Consider the following 12,351-nt stretch of genomic DNA (forward strand, 5'->3'; position numbering starts at 1 on the left):
AAATATTGGAGTTTCAGCTTCAGTGTCAGTCCTTCCAATGAATATTCAGGGTTGATTTCCTTTAGGATTGACTAGCTTCATCTCCTTGTTGTCCAAGGGACTCTCAAGAGTCTTCTTCGGATTTGGAAGCACCGATTCTTCTGTTCTTGACCTTCTTTATGGTCCAGTTCTCACATCTGTACATGACTACAGGAGAAACCATAGCTTTGACTAGATGGACATTTGTCTGCAAAGTGATGTCTCTGCTTTTTAATACACTGTCTAGGTTTATCTTAATTTATCTTCCTCTAGTATCATAAATAGCCGCTGGTCATTTCTTGTGACCTGGTCTCTGCTGACCTCAGAGAAGGAGAGCGGACTCTGAGGTCCAAGACCCCAGTAATCTCTAGGTACTTCTTGGTTCAAGAAGCTTAGGCCCTGGTTCCCTCTGGGCCTCCATTTCTTCACTGGTAAAATGGTCAGATTGGGTCCGTCTCTCAGGCAGCTCTAGGACTTGCTCCTTGGTCCACGGAGCTCTCAGGGCGCTGGTGCTGACATGCAGCAGGATGAGTGGTCTGGAGGGCTTCCTGGAGGAGGTGGGCCTGTGGGCTAAGGAGGGCTTGGAGGTGCAGGTGGGGCTGGGTGGCCTTTCCAGGTGAGAGCAAGGCAGGGGCAGAGGAGCAGAGTGGAGGGAAGGAGTTGGTTTGGCCCAGAGGAACTGGTGGGGACTGACGACGGAGAAGGTTCAGCCTGGAATCAGAGGAAACTTAGGGTTCCCCTCTGAGCAGGCTGGAATAACTTGGAACCCGGAGTAGGGGGGCCAGCCCTGGGGACCTAGGGAGAGGCTTCCGTGGTCCTGCCTGGAGCCTCAGGCCCAGGACTCCCGCTTTGAAGGAAGGAGCCTGATCCTCACAGGAGCAGGGAGTGGGCGGGTGGGGTCCTGGGAGTGGCCCTGAGTGGCTTTGGGTTCTTGAGGGGAAGGCCCTGGTCTCTGCCGGGAGGCCGCGGGCGCAGGCGGCTCCCTGCCGAGGGCGTGGGGGTGAGAGGCAGGCCCATGGGTCCTGAGCTCCTGGCCTCCGCTCAAGGATGACTTTGTTTCTAAACTGGGATGATTGATGAATGGAGAGGAAGCCGCCCCCGGGCTGCCCTTCAGTGGTGCCCACTGTATCCGAGGGTGGGAGCCTGGCCCCTGGCCCGAGGTCCAGACACCGCTGAGGGCCGCTCTTGGCCACTGGCTGGGACCAGGCCTGGGACCTGGCTCTCCTCTGCCTGACCGGGTGTGCAGAGCTGCCAGCTCCCCCAGGCCCCTGGCCCTGCTCTGCCCTCCCCTCGCCCCCACCCTGGTGGGCACTGTGGCCTTTGGCTCTCACACATGCCCGATTTAGCTACACTGAACCCCTCCTTTGAGGACAGTTCCCGAAATCTCCAGGGAGATTTCTCCACTCCCTGCGGGAGCTGGCGCTAGGCATCTGCTGGTGGCTCCACTGCCTGGGGTGGGGCCTGTTGGGATAAATGGAGGGGGTGGGTGGCTGTGGCCGTGACCTCTGGCCCTGCTGGCCTGACTGCCAACTGGGACAGGTGTGGCTGCTGCCCTGTACTGGGGGGTCCGTGTCCCTGCAGGGCAGCGGGTCTACAGACCACCTGCTCCAGGACAGCCTGGGCACCCCCGCAGGCAGACTCCCAACTCCTTTCAAAGCGTCTGACTCTGGGAAGGGCCTTCATGTTTGCTCTGCGAATCCTTTAATTACCAGGTTCGTCCCCTGCCTCCCCCCGCAACCACCCACAAAGGCGCCTCTGTCTTTCCAATGACTGTTCTCCAGGCCTGCTCTGCACACAGTGGGGCTGTGGGCCTCTCCCAGGGCTGGCCTCTGAGATGGGGTGGTCTTCTAATGACATAATTGCAGCAGGATCCACCAAGAGGCAGGCTTTCGGGGGCCCCGGGGGCTTGTGAGCTTGCCCCCCACCCACCCCCATGCCTCCCCCCTGGGTGTTTGGTAAGTGGATGGCACAAGTGCCCCTGCCCACGTGGGACCTACCATCTGGGCAGGATAGAGGCTGGCTTTACAGAGAAGGACAAAGCCTCCCAGCCTTGCTTGCCCAGGGCTGCCCCAGGCTGGAGCCCCATCCATCCTCCTGGGTGGGCCCCTGAAAGGGCTGTGGGAACCTGCCCTCTGCCTTTCCCTGGCCTGGGCCACAGAGTCTGTCCACGCCGCTGGGAACTGTCCCGGACCATCCCAGTGAAATGCCCTCTGGGCTGCAAGGGCCTGCCTGGGTGTGCCCTGGGGTGGGCTGGGGCCTTGTCCCATTTTACAGATGAGACTACTGAGCCTCCGCAGTTCCTGAGTTGCCAGGGTCAGTGATGTGCTCAGGGTGGGCGGATGGCTTCTCGGTCCCAGCAGGGCAGGGCGGGTTGCACGTGGAGGTCCCACTGGGGTGGGGGAGCCTGGGGAGTTTATGGGGCGTCTGTGCAGCCTGCATGCTCACTGTGGGTCCCCTGACAGAGTCTGTCCCAGCGGAGTGGACAGACTCTGTGGCCCAGGCCAGGGAAAGGCAGAGAGCAGGTTCCCACATCCCTTTCAGGGGCAGCCACCTTGGGACTGACAAGGATCGGGGTGCAGGAGCCCTGGGTGTGTTTGGGGCTGAGGGGCCATGCCCGGGCTTCTGGCTGACCTTTTCTGATAGTCTGCTGGGCTGGTAAAGCCAGGCAGCTGCCCACTTGCCAAGGGGCTGCGGTGCTCAATTTTCCAGCCACTGGCTGGCTGCGGTGGGTGGCTTGGCACTTTCTATTCTGGACGCAGGAATGGCTGGGCCATGCTGGGTGGGTCAGAGTGGGGGCCCAGAGACCCCCCTCTCTGCTCAGATGCCTCTTGCTAGCCCTCCTGCACCCTCACTGGCTCAGGCTTTCTCTGCAGGGGAGGGGAGCAGAGGAGCCCAGCTGAGGGGCAGGAGGCTCGATAAGACCAGGGCCTGCCCCCACTTCCTCCGCCGAGTGCTCATGGCCCTGTGTGCTGGGCTGGGTGGGCACACCCATACCAGGAGGAGCTGAAGGCTGGGGATCAGGGGCGGCATGCATTGGGGGTGGGGCATAGGGGCAGTGGAGGGGGCTGGAGGGGCCCCAGGAGTGGAGTGTGGTGTATGGGGGTCCCTCTACTTGGGGGCTCTTGGCCTGGGCACTAGAGAGAGGCAGGCCATGGGTCCCAGCCCCCCAAGAATCATGTGTGGAAGGGAACTCATGCATGAAGCCTGATCCCCCCTTCCAGCCCCGTGTGGACACATCGTCCTGCTCTGGCTGAAGGGGCCACCTTCCGAGGATCCCCTGGGGTATCCAGGACCACAGCCCATGCCCCCTACTGTGTCAGGCCCCCTTCTTATTACCCCAGAAGCCTGCCCCTTCCCCCACAGTGGGAGCGTCTGTGGTTGGCACTCACTGCTCACCCCAGAGCCCTGGCACCTTAAATGAGCCAATAAAACGCAGCAGCGGCAGAGCAGAGCTGTTAGTTCCTGGAGAGTTCCTGCCTGGGGCCATCCGGTGCTCAGGAGCCCGTTTTGGGGCTGGTGCTGCCTCCCCCAGCAGTTAGACCCCTCAGCTCGGGTGGCCACGCCCCTGCCCCCCAGTCCGATGGTGCCCTGAGACTTTGTGCAGGGGGCTCTGAGGCAGCGGGCCCTGGTGAGCTGAGAGCCCCCGACACTTGCCGGGCTCCTGGCCGGGCGTCTCATCCCCGTGTCCGCTCTACCTGCGGTGCCCGCCTGCCGAGTGCTGGCCGCCAGGGTTGTAGTTGTTGTTGCTCAGTTGCTAATTCGTGTCTGACTCTTTGCGACCCCACAGACTGCAGCACACCAGGCTCCCCTGTCCTTCACTGTCTCCCTGAGTTTGCTCAAATTCATGTCCATTAAGTCATGTGGTGCAAAGTCCAGGAAAGACCCCAACTGCCCACTTCCAGGATTCCTGGGGCCGTGCCTGCCCTCTGTGTCCTGGCAGGATAATTAATGAGGGGTCTGCGAGCGCGGGAGCTGGCATCCTGGAATCTGGCTCGGGTTCTGGCGGCCCCCTGCATTCCAAAGCAGGGCCTGGCCTCTGCGCCCCGGTCGGACTGAGGCCTGGGCAGCATCGCGCGGAGCCCAGCCAGCTGATTACGGGCAGTAACTGCGGGAGGAGGAGGTGGTGGCCAAGGGCGCCGACAGCCTGCTGGACTGGTCTCCAGCCGCGGCTGGTGCGGGGGAGCCGCTGTCCAGGTCTATCTCCCAGCCAACATCTGCTGTGCTGGGAACCAGGAGCAGCGGAGGGAGGCGTCACCCACCATTCAGGGTCAGGGTGAGGTTAGCCATCCGCAGAGGCGAGTCCGCCCTGGAATCAGGGGTCTCAGCACAGAGGAGGTCGCACCCCTGCTGAACCCCAGGCTGCTGCCTGTCCTGCTGCCGTTGAGGTCCTACAGGACCACGAGGCCAGAAGGGGGCACCGGCTGTTCCTGGAGCAGGACGTGGGGCAGGTGGCCCACACGCCCATGCACAGCTGTGATCTCCCCAACTCTGACTGGGGACCCTCCACCCGCCCCAGGAAACCACAGTGCGTGTTGGCATGAGCAGACCACAGTATGTGAACCTGGAGGTGAGGAGACCTGGACAGTTTGGTCCCACAGGTCATTGCGGAATGCTCTCAGACAGCATGAACTGGGCTCGCCAATGTCCTGGCTTTGCCTTTGTCATCTGTGGGCTCCCGTCCAAAGGATTGGCAGTGCCCTTCCTGCTCAGGGAAAGGGAGGGCGTGTTGGCAGCACACTTGGCCAGGTTGATGGGACCACTCACCGGGAAAGGCTGAGCTCCTCTCCAGCCAGCGCGTCCGTGCCGCGTCCCTGACAGCGGCCATCCCACACAAAGGCTGCAGCCACATGGCGTCTGGACGTTTGTGCTCCAGCTGCGTCCTGGGAAGAGTGTGGGGCAGACGGTATTGTTGGTGCTGGCTGGGCCTCAGGGGCCCCACCTGTGTACCATGGGACTCTCGAATCCACTGGGCCTTTCTGCTGTTCCTAGGGACTCAGGCTCCGGTGCCTGGACCTTGGGTGGGTCTGCTTGCCTGGAGGTCAGGGCAGCAGGTCTGGGAGCTCAGGCCTCCTTTGGGGCTCCCTCTGGGTGTCGTTGGTTACTGTGTTTGTTGAGGGGCGTAGGGGAGGTTCAGCATCAGAACCCTGGCTCCCAGTCCCAGCTGGCTGCTCCCCCATCACCCCCGCGTGGCCCCTTCTTCCTGCCCCCTCCCGTGGGGCACGCTCTCCCCCCAGAACCACCTCACCTTACAGCCTTGGTGCTTGTTCCCACACCTCTGGATCAGCCCCTCCCGTGGGCCGTCCTCCAGGCCGAGGGCAGGCAGGCTGGACCCGAGGGCAGGCCAGCTCTGGGCTGGATTCAGGACAGACCTCCACCTCGCAGGATGACTGAGCTGCTCTCCCCATGGCTGGGCCTCTCTGGGTGCCCCCTAGGGGCTGAGGGACCACAGGCGGGGTGGAGGTGCCTGTGGAAGAGGTGGCACTGATGAGGCAGCCAGTGCCCAGGGCAGGCCTCCAGCCCGTACCAGGGCCTTCCTCTCGCGCCCCAGCTGGGAGGGTGGCTGGGCATTCAGGGCTCACACTGCCTGACCCCGGGGTGGGGGAACTGCGTGCATGGTTGTCACCCTCTAGACGCCATGAGAGCTCCAGGACTGGGTGCCCAGGTGCATGTAGCTCCGTGGGCACTCACACTTTCTCAACTAAGCTCCAACTTGACCAGCTCCCCACCCCATCCAGAGCTGGTCTACCTTCGCATCCCACTATGCTGGTAGGGTTTCCAAGGGCCTGCCCTCCTGCCCCGCCCTGCCTCTGGGGGACTCGGCTCAGGCTGAGCTGGGCGGCCTGGCTGTTGCCTGGCTGAGCTGCAGAGGCGGGCAGGTGTGGACGCAGCGGGGCTGCAGACCGTGCTGGCCGCTCTGCTCACAGCCCCCTGGCTCTCCTGCCTCCAGGAGCGCATACCATGTTGGCTGAGTGTCTGGGTTCCCACAGGAGAGAGGTGTCGGGGTTTCTATGGCTCATGGTGGGGACGTCCCACCCCAACTCACCAGCCCCAGGATGTACCTGTTGGATCCACAGACACAGGGCCCTGAGTGCCTGGGCCTTCAGGTTGGAGGACCTGAACTCGGGCCCCAGCCCGTCACATGCCAGCCTCCCTGGTGGGCTGTGGGATGGTGTGTCTTGCTCAGGCGGCCAGCAGGGTGCAGAGCTTGAGCGGTGGGGTGAGTGGTCTTCACTGTATCTCTCTGTCCCTGTGGGTGTGATGACTTCCCTAGGGACTAGGAGGGCCATCCTGGGAGGCCTGGGAAGTGCTGGCCATCATGTGGCCAAGTACCTGCTGTGACACCTGGAAAGCAGGACGGCTCATGCCTACACACTGCTGCCAGCTGGGGAGCCTCTGGGCTCTGGCCTGGAGGGTCCTGGGTGCTGTGTCCTGGGCCCTGGGAGCCTGGGGGCTGGCCCTCCCCCAGCCCCGGAGGTCACAGGCACGCCTGCTCCCCTGTTGCCCGGGCCCTGGAGGCCATAGACACATCTGCTCCTGGTGGGGGTGGACAAAGGGCAGATGGATGGCATTGGGGTGGGGGCTGAGTGTCCTCAGGAGTGGCATGGGTGCCCACTGCTCCTCATCTCAGACCCTCAGTCAGGTGGGGATGAGGGGAGTGTCTGAAGGGTTACACCTCACAAACAAAGTCATTCCACCTGGCTCCCTGCAGCAGGTGTGGAGGAGCCTGATTTGTGCCATTTCCAAGGCCAGGGCTCTGGGAATGGGATAGAGAACTAGGCTCCATGCCTTAGACAGCTGCCTTGCATGACTCCTGAGCAGGGCATTTCCTCAGGGGGCGGGGACTTGATTTCCCCTGATGCCATGGGGTGCTGCTTCTGCCAGGCGGCTGCTCCAGCCTGAGAACCTCGGCCCCAGGTCACAAGGGGCCAATAGATGCAGCCCAGTCCAAGCCCCTCCTTTTACAGACTGAAGTGTGGCACAGAGAGGGGGTGCCTCTGCCCAGGGCCCCTCTGTGTGTGTGCTCAGTGAGGGCAGGTGGTCCCTGCTGGGCTCTCTGCACTGTTTGGATGGATGGATGGATGTGTAGGTGGACAGATGATGGATGGATGGATGGGTGGATATGTGAATGGATGGATGGATGGGTGGTTGGATGAATGGATGAATGGGTGGATGTGTGTATGGATGGATGGGTGGGTGGATGGATAAATAACAGGGGGATCCGTGGCTACGCCCACTGCACACCTGCTGACACCTTGCTCTCATCCTCTGGACCCCCTGGGGTGGGCAAATGGAAGGTGATGGAGGACCTGAGGTGGGTGGGTGAGATCAGGCTCTGGCCAGGAAGATGCCACCCGGGTGCCAAGGGGCACATGCCCAGTGGGATGAGAGGGTGGGCAGCTGGCCCTGTGCAAGGAGCGGTGTCCACCTTGGCTTTACCCCCCGCGGGGCAGGTGTCATGCACAGGGGCCAGGCCTTGTGTCCCTGCCTTTTCTCTGTGCTGGGCACCGGCCTTGGCCCCCAACTGGCACCAGCTTCTGAGGGTGGTCCCTGCTCTTGGAGCCCCTAGAGGAGTTGGGGGGAATCCCAGGGACTGGCTGGGAATCTGGGCACCCAAGCACACAAGGCCTCTTCTCCCCCCAACGGTGGGCCCCCAGACTCTCAACCCGGGGCTGCCAGCTGCCCCCAGGGACTCCCAGCCCTGCCTGCCCTCCCAAGGCCTCCGTGGCTACAGGTAGGCCCAGAAAGAACAGCCCGGGTGTGAGGGACCCCAGAGCCTCCTGGAAGGGCTCCTGCCCCAGCTTGGGGGTGGTGCAGGGAGGAGGGGCCCACCTGCTCTCCCCTCGGGGTGGTGCACTGGCGCCCCCTGGTGGCAGTGACATGCCAGCACAGGCGCAGGGGGCTGCCTGGAATTTGCGGTCAATGGTGGGTGCGTCCTCCATTCCCTTTGCCATCCCCGCGGGGGGTGCTGGAGTCACCTGTGACGGCTGCCGAGGGACACAACTGGGAGAGGCTGAGACCTTGGCGAGGAGTCCAGGGGCACGAGTGCAGAGGGGGCGGCCTGGGTGCACGGCCTGCGTTCAGTCAGGCACTCATCGGTTCATTCATCCATCCGCCCCAGCAGTCATTGAACCCGCTGCGTCCAGGCGCCATGCCAGGGACTCGGCTGTGCACGGGGGCCAGTGCAACACTGGCGGCTGGGTCACCGAGGGCCTGCCGGGGCATGACCGGGGCTTCCTCAGCGACCTTGCTTGCTGCACATTTGTGGTGCGTGCGCTTCTGTCAGGATGCTGACTGAGAACTCGGCATCGGGACGGGGGAGCTGCTCCCGAGTGCTGAGGCCGGAAGTCAGGCAGCCCTGGTGGCTTGTGCTGGGGCCAGGCTGGTGGCCAGGGTGACCCCGGGCCAGGGTGACCCCGGGCCAGGGCAGAGAGACTGAGAAGCCAGTGCGGAGGGAGAGGAGGTCCCTGTGTGTCCAGACGAGGGGAGGCTCCATGTGAGGGAAAGAGCGGGCTCCTGGGGTCTGGTCCAGGAGATGGGGTGGAAAGCAGTGATTTCTGAACTCGGGGAGACCAGGGTGGGAGCAGTTGGTTGGAACGTGGGGCTTCTACTTAGGTCTCTGTACCAGGAGGGACCCTCTGGCCGAGGGTTTTGCCCCGGGCCCTGGGGAGGAGTGGGCATCTGGATGTGTGCCTGGGAGATGCCACAGCCTTCCCTTCTCAGATGTGGAGGGCCCCGCAGGCCCCGGGCCGCCAGATGCACCAGCAGCTCTCTGGTCTGTGTGCCCATCTGGAGGGTAGAGGCTGGACTCGCTGGCCCACTCCGGCCCCGTAAATTCTAACACTCAAGAGCATTGGCTCATTTCTCCTCCTCGGGGCTGTCTGGGAGCTGCAGGAGGGCTCCTTGCAGAAAACAGAACTTCCGCTCAAATCCAGATCTCAGACAAAGTAATCATCACTGTTGAATGTTCCTTTGCTCAGCAAGCACTCTTCCAAATTTATTTGTTGACTTTTATCATGTGCCAGGCACAGCTGGGGGTTGGCCATGCCGTGGCTGCTGAGCCAACATGGCCTGATCTCAGGGACCTTCAGTTCACGGGGGTCAGAAGTCCCACTGCCAGAGGTGTGATGGAGGCTGTGAAGGGGACGTGCAAGCTGGACCTGGCCTGGGGTGGGGGCGGAGCAGCCACCCTGCAGGGAATCCCCAAGCCCTCCATGTGTCCATCTGTCTGAGCCTGTAGCTCTGGGGTCTGTTGGCATCAAGTGTGGGGCTTAACACCAGGTCCTGCAGGGGGCCCCTCTGGGGAGCCTTCCCAGCCAGGACCCCAGAGCTCTTGGGGAGAGTGAGCAGCCCGCCCGAGAATGAGGCCCAGGAGGGGCCAGCTCCCTCCTCAGGAGCCAGCCTCCTGTCTGGACAGGGGCAGGTCTGGTGGAGGGGCTCCCAGCAGGGCAGGGGCTTGGCTGGCCAGAGGCTTAAGAGTGTCCAGGCCTTGGATGTCACACCAGGGTTTGGAGCCCGGCCGAGCACTCTGACCCCAGGGTGACTGGGCTTCCGCTGGGGCCCCAGCCCGGTCCCTGGCAGGGTTCTGAGCTCTGCTTCAGGAAATGATAGAGAAATGCCAGTCAGCCTCCCATGCCTGCCCCCACCACTGTTCTTCCTGATCTTGACTTAGAAACAGGAGGAGGAAAAGAGAGGGCCCCGCACTCTCGTCCAGAGCAGAAGGTGTTGTCCAGTGTTGGGGCCCTCCCTCCATGGTCAGGCCCGTGCTGTGCAGGCCGCTGGGCTCGGGACTAGAGGGGCTCTGGGGACCTCACACAAGCTCAGGAGTCAGAGTTTTTGGTACAGAGAGAGAGAGACGCAGACGCACCCGGCGCGTGAACACAGGCACACACCCACATGTGCACACGCATGCACCCACTCCTGCACACACACATGTGGAGGGCACGTGCTGAGAGTGTGCCCGGCTCGGCGCACACCACCCTCCCCAGCCTTGCCCCCTGCCGTGAGGCAGCTGAGAAGCAGAGGCAGAGGCTGGCCTCCAGCTACAGCCCCATCCCTTCCACCAGAGCGTGAAACAGCCCAGGAACTCGGCCGTGGAGGGGGAGTGGAGACCTGGACATTGGGGAACAGAGGAATGTTCTTGGCTCCCTTCTGGGCCTTTTACATTTTGTCTTGTTTTCTGGGAAACAAATGGAAAAAATATCCCCGTTCCCACATTTTTGGAGGCTGATTTATATAAACAGACCAGGCCCGATAACTTTCAGAGTAAACAGAGAAACTGTCCGAAGTCGGGCCCTGGGTCCTGGGCCGAGGGCAGGAGGTGACGGAGCCCTTCTGGTCCTGCTGGGGCTGCTCATGTCCTTAAGGGCCTTAATGATAATAACTTCATGCCGACTGCCTGTGGGGACCCTGCTCGTGCACCTTCTGCCTGACCTCCCATGATACCTGCCTCCCACCCCATCTTGGGCCTGGGGAGCTGGCTGGATTGGTGGTGGGAGTCCCCCCTTAGCCCTTGTGCCCCCCTCCCTTCACTGGGTTCCCCAAAGCGCCCCAAAGCCTGAGGTCCCTTCGTCCTCCACAGAGCCAGTGGCAGGGCAAGCGGTCTCCCATTCTGAAGACCATCTCTCCTGCCGGGTGGGGCCTGCTCCGCACCCCCTGCCCACTCGAGGCAAGCACTTTGTGAGAACTGGCAGCCTCACCTGACCCTGGGCCACCTCTGCACCTGGGACGCACTGAGTAGCCAAGAGCTGAGCCGGCCTCGCAGAGCCTCTGGATTCCTAGAACACGTGAGGCCTGGGGGAGGGGAGCCCAGTGGTGGGCAGCCCAAGCCAACCACCCCACTCTCGACCTGCCCCTGTGACCTTCTCCCAGAGGGGACCACCTGGTGACCCTGGAAATCCAGAGCGGGTAAGGCCTATCTGACTGTTTCTGGGCGACCCACTCTTGGTTTCCATGGTTGCCCTGGAAACCACAGATGGGGAGGGGGTTGACTGGCCCTGGGAAGGAATCCTTGACCCTCGGGGAACTCTCCCCTGGGAAAAACTTGTGAGCAGCTCAGTGCCCTCAAACGCATGCTCCGAAGTGAAGAAAGTGCGTTTGAGGAGGATACGTGCTGTGTGCTTCCAGCCAGCGACATTCTGGAAAAGGCAAAACCTTGGAGACAGCACAAAGACGGATGATTGCCAGGACCTGGGGGAGGGGAAGACCAGGTGGAACACAGAGGGCATTGAGGACAGTAAAGCTGCTGTCATACTTTGCTGTCATAGTGGATACGTGACCCCATGCATTTGTCAGACCCACAGAACGTCCAGCGGCAAGAGTGCTGCTTGTGCAAGCTGCCAGCATTAGTTAGTAATGAACTCTCGGTACTGGTCCATGTACTGCAATAAACATAGACACGAACGTGGGATGTTAGTAATAGAGAAAGTCGTGTGTACTGGGGAGACGAGATTACAGAGAACTCTCTGTGCTTTCTGCTCACTTTTTCCAAAAACGTGAAACTGCTCTCAGAAATAAAATCTATTAATTCCAAACAAAAGATGAAGAAAAAGCCCAGCCTTCTGGGCCTTGGGGACTGGCCTTGCCTGACCCCGTCCTGAGAATGCGCCCCCTCTGCTGGGTTGGGCTGGTGCCTCAATTTCTTTCTGTGCTTTATTTGGGTTTTCTTGGCATATTGCTTAGTGCACCTTCAGAAACCTCACTTACTTTGTCCCCTGAGGATGGCTCCATAGTTTCTGTTTCCCTGTCTGGTCCCCCTCTTTCCTCAGGAGCCCCTTGGTTTCTTTTTCTTTTTTTAATAATAGCTGTTGTTTATTTGGTACAATTAATGTGCCAGACAATCTACTAGATGCTTTACATACATTATCTTGACTCACTTCCTCAAATACTAGTGGATCTGAACTATTGTGTGAATTTTTTTTTTCCATTTGTTTTTATTAGTTGGAGGCTAATTACTTTACAATATTGTAGTGGTTTTTGCCATGCATTGACATGAATCAGCCATGGATTTACATGTGTTCCATTTGAATCAGTTCTAATGAGATGGATGAAACTGGAGCCCTTTATACAGAGTGAACTAATTGTCGTTGTTACAGACATCTGGAAGTTGAACTGAAGGATCAAGCGTCCAGGGTCCCAGTGCTGTCCATTTAAAGCTTCTGAGCATGAGGGACCCTTTTTGCCGCAAGGCCAGTTTCTCCATCAAACTAGAAGAAACCGCCCACTGGGATGCAGTGGCCATACAGTGATGGTCAAGACCGAGGTTCCTTTAGGGGGCAAGTACCTGGGCCCGCTGACCATTCCCATCATGGTCATGTTTGAAGCCCGCAGAGTTCC

The 12,351-nt window shown here is 60.8% G+C and overlaps 1 protein-coding gene and 1 long non-coding RNA gene across 9 annotated transcripts in view; one reads left to right on the top strand and one right to left on the bottom strand.

Moving 5' to 3' along the window:
- Window positions 1–12,351, top strand: part of MEGF6 (multiple EGF like domains 6) — a 99,349-nt gene that overhangs the window by 24,046 nt on the left and 62,952 nt on the right. The gene's annotated exons all lie outside the window — the stretch shown is intronic.
- LOC122707852 lies at window positions 433–5,365 on the bottom strand. The gene is made up of 3 exons (XR_006344932.1): window positions 5,264–5,365; window positions 4,783–4,898; window positions 433–729 (listed from the first exon to the last, which is right to left on the bottom strand). It is a non-coding gene; the product is annotated as an uncharacterized LOC122707852 (long non-coding RNA).

The sequence above is a fragment of the Cervus elaphus genome, chromosome 14 (genome assembly GCF_910594005.1).
Source record: "Cervus elaphus chromosome 14, mCerEla1.1, whole genome shotgun sequence".
Lineage (NCBI taxonomy): Eukaryota > Metazoa > Chordata > Mammalia > Artiodactyla > Cervidae > Cervus > Cervus elaphus.